The sequence below is a fragment of the Sinocyclocheilus grahami genome, unplaced genomic scaffold (assembly GCF_001515645.1).
Source record: "Sinocyclocheilus grahami isolate Dianchi unplaced genomic scaffold, SAMN03320097.WGS_v1.1 scaffold39.1, whole genome shotgun sequence".
NCBI lineage: Eukaryota > Metazoa > Chordata > Actinopteri > Cypriniformes > Cyprinidae > Sinocyclocheilus > Sinocyclocheilus grahami.
In genome coordinates this window covers 326900-336150 of record NW_015505218.1, presented here as the reverse complement: position 1 = coordinate 336150, position 9251 = coordinate 326900, and the positions used below count along the sequence as shown (strand labels likewise).

Below are 9251 nucleotides of genomic sequence, written 5' to 3'. Positions count from 1 at the left end.
TTTGTAAGTCGCTTCGGATAAAAGCGTCTGCTAAATGAATAAATGTAAATAAACCGCAAATGTTAAGCAGAACAATGCTGGCTCACATTTTAGTAACAGTCCTGCATTACAACCCATTTAAGCATTTAAGCTCAAGTACTACAAGTGTGCAGCATGCTGCGTGTCTGTGTTATTATCAGGAACACAACGTGTGCATCTGTTCGTTTGCGGCTCGGTGATCCATTATTCAGACTCTTTGAGCCGTGCGTCCCTTGCGTAACCAGACCCGCTCAATCGAGCGCGCAATATTTGATATCCGCCATTGCTTGTGTTTAGTGTGACCGAGCGCATTGAAAAGATGTTTTTATCTTCAACTCTGCGCTCTGCCGTGTCTTATGCGGTAGGTTTATTTTATATATGTTGTAATCGGATTATTCATGAGGCGGTTGAAGAAATTGCATATGAATCATCATTTAAAGCGGCGTTGACATCTGTGCAAGGACGTGAAGCTAATGCGCTAACAGCTAATAATGAGGCCTGGATGTGTTTATATGTCATTCAAATGTGAATTAAACATTTTGTGTTTATTAGACACTCTTTAAAACCGTGATGTGTTACCAAAAATGGTTGTTTCTATTCACCCAGACAGGTTGAGTAATCAGTAAATAAACCTGAATCAGTAAATAATAAGTTAATTATATATATGTCTTTCTATTGCAGTGACTAATACAATACACACTGGAATAACTAAACAGAAACGTTATAGAGCATTGCATACTTAATGCACAAAATAGTATATTGCATATTTGGTCAATACATACAATATACAAAAAGGGATGTATTGGTTTAGTAGTTTGCAAAAAAGAAAAAAAAAAATGAGTTGTTTGCTTTCTATTGTACTTTACACTTGTTGCATTTCTTCTGCAGGCGAGGCAGGTCCGCAGTTTGCACCAGACATCGGCTCGAGCTGGAGCTGGAGGAATCTTTGTGGTGAGACTTGACTTTCATATGTTTATTGCACTCTTTGTAATGATATGTGCACATGAGACGCTTAATATTCAGTAATATCATCAGTGTGAACACAACTGAATCAAACAGCTAAATAATTACACTATTGTCTTATGTAGAGTTGCTTTATTGCTGAATTCGTTTCATAATTGAGCTGAATTCCAACACTATTGACTTTTTATAGTTGAATTAAAGGCAGGGTAAGTGATTTCTGGTAGCCAGTGTTGATATTTGAACTCACCAAAACAAACGCCCCTACCTCAAAAGGGTCTTGCCCCTATTTTGATAGCTCCGCCCCACATATACGTACGCAACCCAGGCAACGATTAGTTCTGTGAAACAAAGCAAAACCAATGTTACACCGTGTCTACGGACGTGAGCGGCGCGGCAACAAATCCCCGACAGAAAACTGCTGCTGGGTTCTATTTATGATGTGCTGACACAAATTTCAAATGGTTTTCAACGGTCGTTTGAGCGCGTCCAGTGTAGGCAGACTTTAGCTGTTGTAGACACGGTGTTACTCACCTATTGAGAAGAAACAAAGCAACCTCGGCGTCCGATCCCAGGCCTCCGCTCCTTGAGTTCTCTCCAGTGCTGGAAAGCTGATTCGATATTTACACGGGTCCTACTTCTTGCCTTATCGTTCCGCAGACGTTTTCCTCTTTTGTTTTTTATCCGCCATCTCTATCTTTCTGTCGCTCGGCTCGGCTAATGGCTGTCCCGTGCACTGAACGTGCTCTCCTCCACATCACGAGTAGACACGCCCCTTATTGCTGATTGGCTACAAGTTTGTTTTGCTATTTGGTCCGATCCCGTTTTCTAAAGTGTTTTTGAAAAATTACATACCCTGCCTTTAATGGAGGATAATGGAATAATCAGTATCGGGGTTAATGCATTACAAGTAATGCAGGTTACATAATCAGATGACTTTTTCCAAGTAACTAGTGAAGTAGCGCATAACTTTGAAACTTAGAAGAAAATATCTGAGTTGCTTTTGCAAATAAGTAATGCAAGTTACTTTGTTTTCCCATTTATTGACTGACGATGATCCAATTCACCCATACTAATAAGCAAAAATGACTTCATATAAAAAAAATGACTTAATATGAAATAATATTTGTGTTTGCTCAAGAGTGTTGATCTTTCTTCTCCTGCATTCTATTCTTCATTCAATGGCAGCACACAGCTGAAAGGTTTGTTAGAGCTGCACCCTCTACTGTACAGACATGAATTTACATTTCCTTCAGCCTGAGGCTTATTCACTTCACTTTTGGTGTGAAAGGGCTTTGCCAAAACTAGAATTTTTTTTTATTTTAAAAACAAACAAGCAAGCCCGGCCCAGATGAGAAAAAGTAACGCAAAAGTAACATAACTAAAAAAGTAACTTTTCGCAACACTGGGAATAATTATTATATATTTGAATTTGCTTACACTTTTGACAAATGTAAAAGGCAAATTTAACAGGGCTAGAAATATGTTTAGTGCATTGCAGCATATACAGTATGTGATGTCTAAAATATTAGCATAAAACAGTCACACCCTTGTTGCTGAATGTGGTTTTTACATGTTGTACTGAATCCTGGGTATTGGATAACCGGTTGCCACACAAGTGACACTTCCATTTTCCCACTTAATCAAAGTATTGGGCTTCTCTGTATGTTGGAAAGAAAACATGATCAAACCTCGGTTTTGTTCTTTTTTGACATCTTATGTTCTCTATTAAGCAACTGGACTTACGGTAGACGTAACTGTAACAATAAGTGAGGCATTGACACTGGCACTCCTGGCAGTAAAGATGTAGTTACCATAATCTTGCGCTCTAACTTTTTCCAGCATGATTGTAGACATGTAGTTGTCGCTGTTAAATAAGAACACATGATTACTGTTACTTAACAAAATAGAGCTTACTCTCGTTTGATAGAAAAATGTTTCTGGTTCTCATTTCCCAAAAGTATTACAAGCCTAAGCGGATCACAGAATCGTCTTATGATTCATCTTAGTTTTGCTTCTGTTTCCCAAAGCCATTGTAACTTAAGTAGTGCTTAAAAACTGTCGTAGATTTACGAGTGCTCTGGAGTAATGATAGACCACTAAGAGCATCATAAGGAAATGGACACCTATGGAAGGCTGACAGGGCCTAAAGTCTTTAAACATAACATGTGAAATTTGACCGTGTCAACACTGTTTGTCCAAGTTAACATAACAACATGCACAGCGGCCAATGAAGTAGATGCATAGATGTGATGGTACGTTGGTATATACAGTGCTGGGACTAATGCATTACAAGTAACGTGAGTTACATGATCGGATTACTTTTTTGAAATAGGCCTAACTAGTAAAGTAATGCATTACTTTTTAATTTACAAGAAATTGCGAATTTATATCTCGCAATTCTAACTTTATAACTCGCAATTCTGAGAAAAAAAAGTAATAATTGCGACTTTATTCTCAGAATTGCGAGTTATAAAGTCAGAATTGCGAGCTAAAAAGTCACAATTACCTTGTTTTATTTTTTATTCAGTGGCGGAAACGGGCTTCCATAATAAACAGTGTGTGTTGACCGTGAAATTGCATGTGTTCCATTCAAAGACTTTTGGCCCTATCTGCCTTCCATACCTGCAGGCTAATTATGAAATTACACTTAACATGCTTAATTTATCACAGTTAATATCATCTGTAATCAAAAATAATAATAAAGGCATAAAATAAACAAATGAATACATAAATGATCTAGTGAATTCTGGGAAACACATGAAAAAAAGGCTGTGCATTTGAGTGAAGCATATTTTGTCTAGAACTGATCTTGGTCCGGATAATAAAAAATAATTATAAGAACAGAAACAAATGAACTAACCGATTATTAATCCTGTTAAATGTCTCCTCGTGGGTGTGATTTGATTTGGGAGTTTTCCAACTTGTCCATTTAACTTCTGGATATGCTTCAATTTGCACAGCAAGTTCAACTGTATCCCCTTGCATCACCTCAATATCTGTTCTATTCAACTTGTATTCAGAGGACAGGATGGGTTTAAGCTTAATATACGGTTTATCTGAAAGAAGGCAACAAGACCAGAACTTAAGCACAATTTCACAGATAAAGCTTGAATAAAATCACTATACAACATGAAGAAACCTACCTACTACTTTGAGAACTGCTGTGACACTGTTTTTTCCAGCTTAATTTTGTCCAGTTCAGGTTAAATTCCCTGCGCTGGATATGTTTACTTGATGAATGGTCAAAAGACTAATGATGCAAACTTGTTCACACCTTTTGTCTTTCTTTGTTTCATAATTCAGTACCTGATTAGGACAAATCATGATAAGTTCTTTAATCAAACACGTTCTAGTATGCATTCAAATCTGGCATCATATTTGCAGACAAATCAGCAAAGTAAGTATCACTCGTTTGTTTTCCAAATTGCATCATATTTATGACCACAAGCCAAGACTCAGATGTAGACTAAGACACTGTGTAATGAAACACAGCCTAAGGCCCCATTTTCAAGACGTTTTAAAACCAAAAATACCATGATGCCCACTCTATTGCCTTATTATAATAATTCAGTTCCTCATCAATAATCTCATAAATTGTTTCATGTTTGCGATTATATCAAATTCTCGAAACACATCACTTCACCTTTTCTTATGAGCTCCAGGTGATGTTATATGAATGGTGTGACAAGGGGTATGCAGCATTTCACCAACAATTCGCATGTACTGATTGGCTGGAAGTGACACCGCTGGTGGCTGTTGTGTTTCTGCAGTAAATAGGTGGGTAGTACTGATTTGGTACAATAAGATAAGATTCTTGGTATGTTTTTTTATTAATAACATGGTACAAAACCGTGTACAAGACTAACACAACTCACTTCTTATGACAGTTATTTGGAAGATGTCAGACTTCTTTTGGACGCCATTCATCTTGACAGTACAAACATAATCTCCATTGTAGCTAGGCTGAAGATTTCGAATCAGTATGCCACGTTTGGGATCCGCAGTGTAATTCATCTCGGATGGGACAGCAGATCCATTCACCATCTGGAGCAGAACTTGGTACTTTCTGGGTTTGTCACCAAGCAGTCCAGCAAGTAGTTTGAGCCTTCTTTTTGAATTATTATTGGGCTTTGAGGGGTAGTAAAGTCTTTGACAGAATCTATTGCAGTAAAACATATACAGTAGACATTTCAGCCAATATTTTTACTTCCATTGTGTTCTTGGTGTTTGTACGTCTTGACTGTTAAGCTCTGATGCTGTAAAGCATTATTTTGGCTCATTAAATGTCAAACAAGTTGAAATATTCATTGCACATTAACGTCAATTTTGTTCTTAAAGTCAGTTTCTTGTGCTAAGTGTGTGCATACTGTTAATAAACAGTGTTGGGGGTAATGCAATACAAGTAACGCAAGTTACGTAATCAGATTACTTTTTTCAAGGAACTAGTAAAGTAACACATCACTTTTGAATTTATAAGAAAATATCTGAGTTACTTTTACTTTGTTTCATTCACTGACAAGTCTTCTGTCCCACTAGAGTCCGGTCTCATGAAAATGCGTATAAATAGTACGCCAAATAAAAACGAAAACTCGTGGTATTGATACGCAAAAATTGCTTGATCTGTATATTTATCTCCTGATTCAAACCAGATCACTTTTTCACTAGAGAAAGTGATATTATGGATTATGGACTTCTAATTTTGGCCAGAAGCAATGGTTTGAAGTTAAAAATATCTTAATGATGTTTTTTTTTTTTAAACACACAGTTTTTTGCTTCACAAGACGTTCACTGATGGACTGGAGTGGTGTGGATTACTTGTGGATTATTGTGATGTTTTTATCAGCTGTTTGGACTCTCATTCTGACGGCACCTTGCTTCTCAAGTACATTTATCTGTAAAAGGATAGCTTTTTTTCTGGAAAACATAACAAAAATAATGATAAAAGGCATAGTTCACCTGATGAAAATTTGGTCATCATTTACTCACCCCCATGTTGTTCCAAACCTGTTTGAGTTTCTTTCCTCAGAGGAACACAAAAGGAGCGGCTGCACTTTCATTTGATCTTTTTCCATTAGAATATGGAAATGGTTAATGCTGATTGAGACTGCTTAACAGCGCCTTTTCTGCTCCACAAAAGGAGGAACGTCCTACGGTTTTGGAATAACACGATGATGACAGAATTTTCATATTTTGGCGAACGGTCTCTTTTAGAAGATGTCAGGGACTAAGAAGTATGCATTCCCTACACGCATACACATTTTATTAGAGTCTTGACGTTTATGGATATTATGCATCAACAACATATACTAATAGTGTGGACATCACTAAAAGTGTAATGTATGGATGTGGTTTGTGCAGAATTTAAGGCTGTTTCCAGCATGAAGTGTGAAATAGCGGATATTGCGAGAGTTTGGATCACAGTTTTTGCAACAACACAGGGTCTTGTCACTTTTTTGAAGAAGGGGCCCAAACATTATTTTTAACTTTAGAAAGGGGAAACGAGAGAAAGCTTTATATGAAGGGGGGAAATGTCTGAAACATTGTAGAAGCAGCCCCTTTGATTGGGTCCCTCAGGAAACACATTGCACCGGTGGCCCATTGCACAGCCACATCCCAGGGGTCTGTTTCCCATTCCCACTTTCACTTCTGCTTTGTTTCGGACAGGACACACCAAAGCTAGACAGGACTGTTACAAAGTCAGCCATCAAAGCCACAAATATAACACACCTGTCTTAAAAACATTTGATTTCCCATGCACACAGTTGGGTTCGTTGGGTTCGTGCTCTTATGGCATGACACGGTGCAACAATTAGTTAATGCACTGGATTATTGTTGCTGAATGAACATTTGAAGACTAGGACTGAAAAGATTTTGCCTACTAACAAAAAACAGACAGCATAAAGATGGGTTACACTTTATTTTGATAGTCCACTTTAGTAACTTTACAGCTTCATGTTAACGTTAGAGTATTAGTAGACTGTTAGGTTAGGGTAAGTAGAATAAGTTGACATGTACTTGCAAAGTTATTTATAGTCAGTTGAATGTGTGTTAGGGAACCATCAAACTAAAGTTTACTTCAAGACAGTCTACTAATACTCTAATGACTGCTAGTTGAAATGGAGTGGCAAAGTTACTTACAATCAAGAGAATGTCTAAAGGAGACTATCAAAATAAAGTGTTACCAAATGTGACCCTGGAGCACAAAAGCAGTGTTAAGTCGCTGGGGGATATTTGTAGCTATAGCCAAAAATACATTGTTTGGGTCAAAATTATAGATTTTTCTTTTATGGCAAAAATCATTAGGATATTAAGTAAAGATCATGTTCCATGAAGATATTTTGTAAATTTCCTACTGTAAATATATCAAAACTTAATTTTTGATTAGTAATATGCATTGCTAAGAACTTCATTTGAACAACTTTAAAGATGATTTTTCTCAATATTTAGATTTTTTTGCACCCTCAGATTCCAGATTTTCAAATAGTTGTATCTCGACCAAATATTGTCCGATCCTAACCAACCATACATCAATGGAAAGCTTATTTATTCAGCTTTCATGATGTATGAATCTCAATTTTTAAAAATTTACACTTAAGACTGGTTTTGTGGTCCAGGGTCACAAATTATATGTTATATTGCTATGAGAAGGAGGGTGTTAAATTAGAATCAAAATTTTAATTTGATTTTAAAACCATAAAAAACAAATAAGAAAAACTGAAGTGCTTGGAATTATTGGAACAATAATAGATTTATATATAAAATTACCATATATATATATATATATATATATATAAAATTAATTTAGTTAGTTATAGAGAGAGATATATTTGACTTAAGTTGATTTTAAAATAAATAAAAAAATGTTACAAGGCACATCTTAAAAATATAAACGTTAAAAATCCATGATTTTTTATTTTTTTTTTGCCTTTCACAACTGGACATTAAAAATATATTCCCTGCAGGCTAATGCCTTTTTTCGATTAAGTGTGTAAGGGTGATTCCTCGGCTATGATTTGATTTCTTGCTGAAGATGTAATGCGCAATCGGGAATAGGAGGTCTAAATTGTACACATCTATACAAAAAAGTTAGCATAGAGGTAAGAATTGACTTACCTTTGGCCATACAGGGCAGTACGGCAATGAGGAGAGCGATACGGAGCATCCTTCTGTTCGTCTTTGTGACTTTTGGCTGGTAAAGATTGGTCTGCTAGTCTGAAACACTACAGGAAAACTGGCTTAGGTGTGATGACACTATTTACTAAAACCTCATGCATTTTAACTTCCTCTCCAGACTTTTGAACTTTGTGCCCATAAGAAAGTAGTGTTGCTTTTGTCACAATTTCTTTCCACACATCGGATGTCAGATGGATTTCAATGAAGCATTATTTCCATTTGTTTAAATTATTATTTAATCCATACATTAAATGTAAAATATAATGTAAATAAATTACATTAAACAGCACATTTGCATACTCCAGACAGGGTCTGATGAAGGAGCAATACATACTGACTAAATCATCAGCAGAAACTCCATGTTTTGCAAAAATTGTCAAAGAGTGAAGACGTTGAGATGCCTTTTTTACACAGTCGTCAATGTGATCATTTCCATTTAATTGATTGTCAAGATGATACCCTATAGGTATTTTGACTGTAATACCACAGGACCCTCCTGACCTCCCAATATGAGTGGTGGTGGTTGTATTGAATTTTTTGCAAAACATATCCTTATTTCGACATTGAGATGCCTTTTTTACACAGTCGTCAATGTGATCATTTCCATTTAATTGATTGTCAAGATGATACCCTATATGTATTTTGACTGTAATACCACAGGACCCTCCTGACCTCCCAATATGTTAATACATTTTTTGCAAAACATATCCTTATTTCGATAGATTTGTTTCCATTTAAGAGCATGTTGTTATTTTGTGCCTAAGTTTCCAAAGCAAGTGCCTCCATTTCCATCTTTTTGTCTGTTTCTATGTCTTTTAACTTTACAGCTCGTGATATATCAATGTCATCTGCGTAAACTGTGTCCAACGTATCACCAAAAATGACTTCACGGATTGACATATGAAGTCAAAACAGATATGGTGACACAACTCCTCCTTGGGGAACCCCTAATGTCACAACTTTCCATGCACTGCTTTTACTCTTTGCTTTGTCGTCTTCCTGATGTGTAGCTAAACATCCAAGCCAACAACTGTGGACAGAGGTTAAGTGTTGTTAAATGCTGAAAAAGCCTTGCATGTTCGACTCGATCAAATGTT

At 36.4% G+C, this 9251-nt stretch overlaps 1 pseudogene; it reads right to left on the bottom strand.

Annotated features, from left to right (window-relative positions):
* The window catches only part of LOC107581971 (macrophage colony-stimulating factor 1 receptor 1-like), a 21280-nt pseudogene extending 13137 nt beyond the window's left edge, over positions 1-8143 (bottom strand).
* Positions 8144-9251: the final 1108 nt, after the last annotated feature.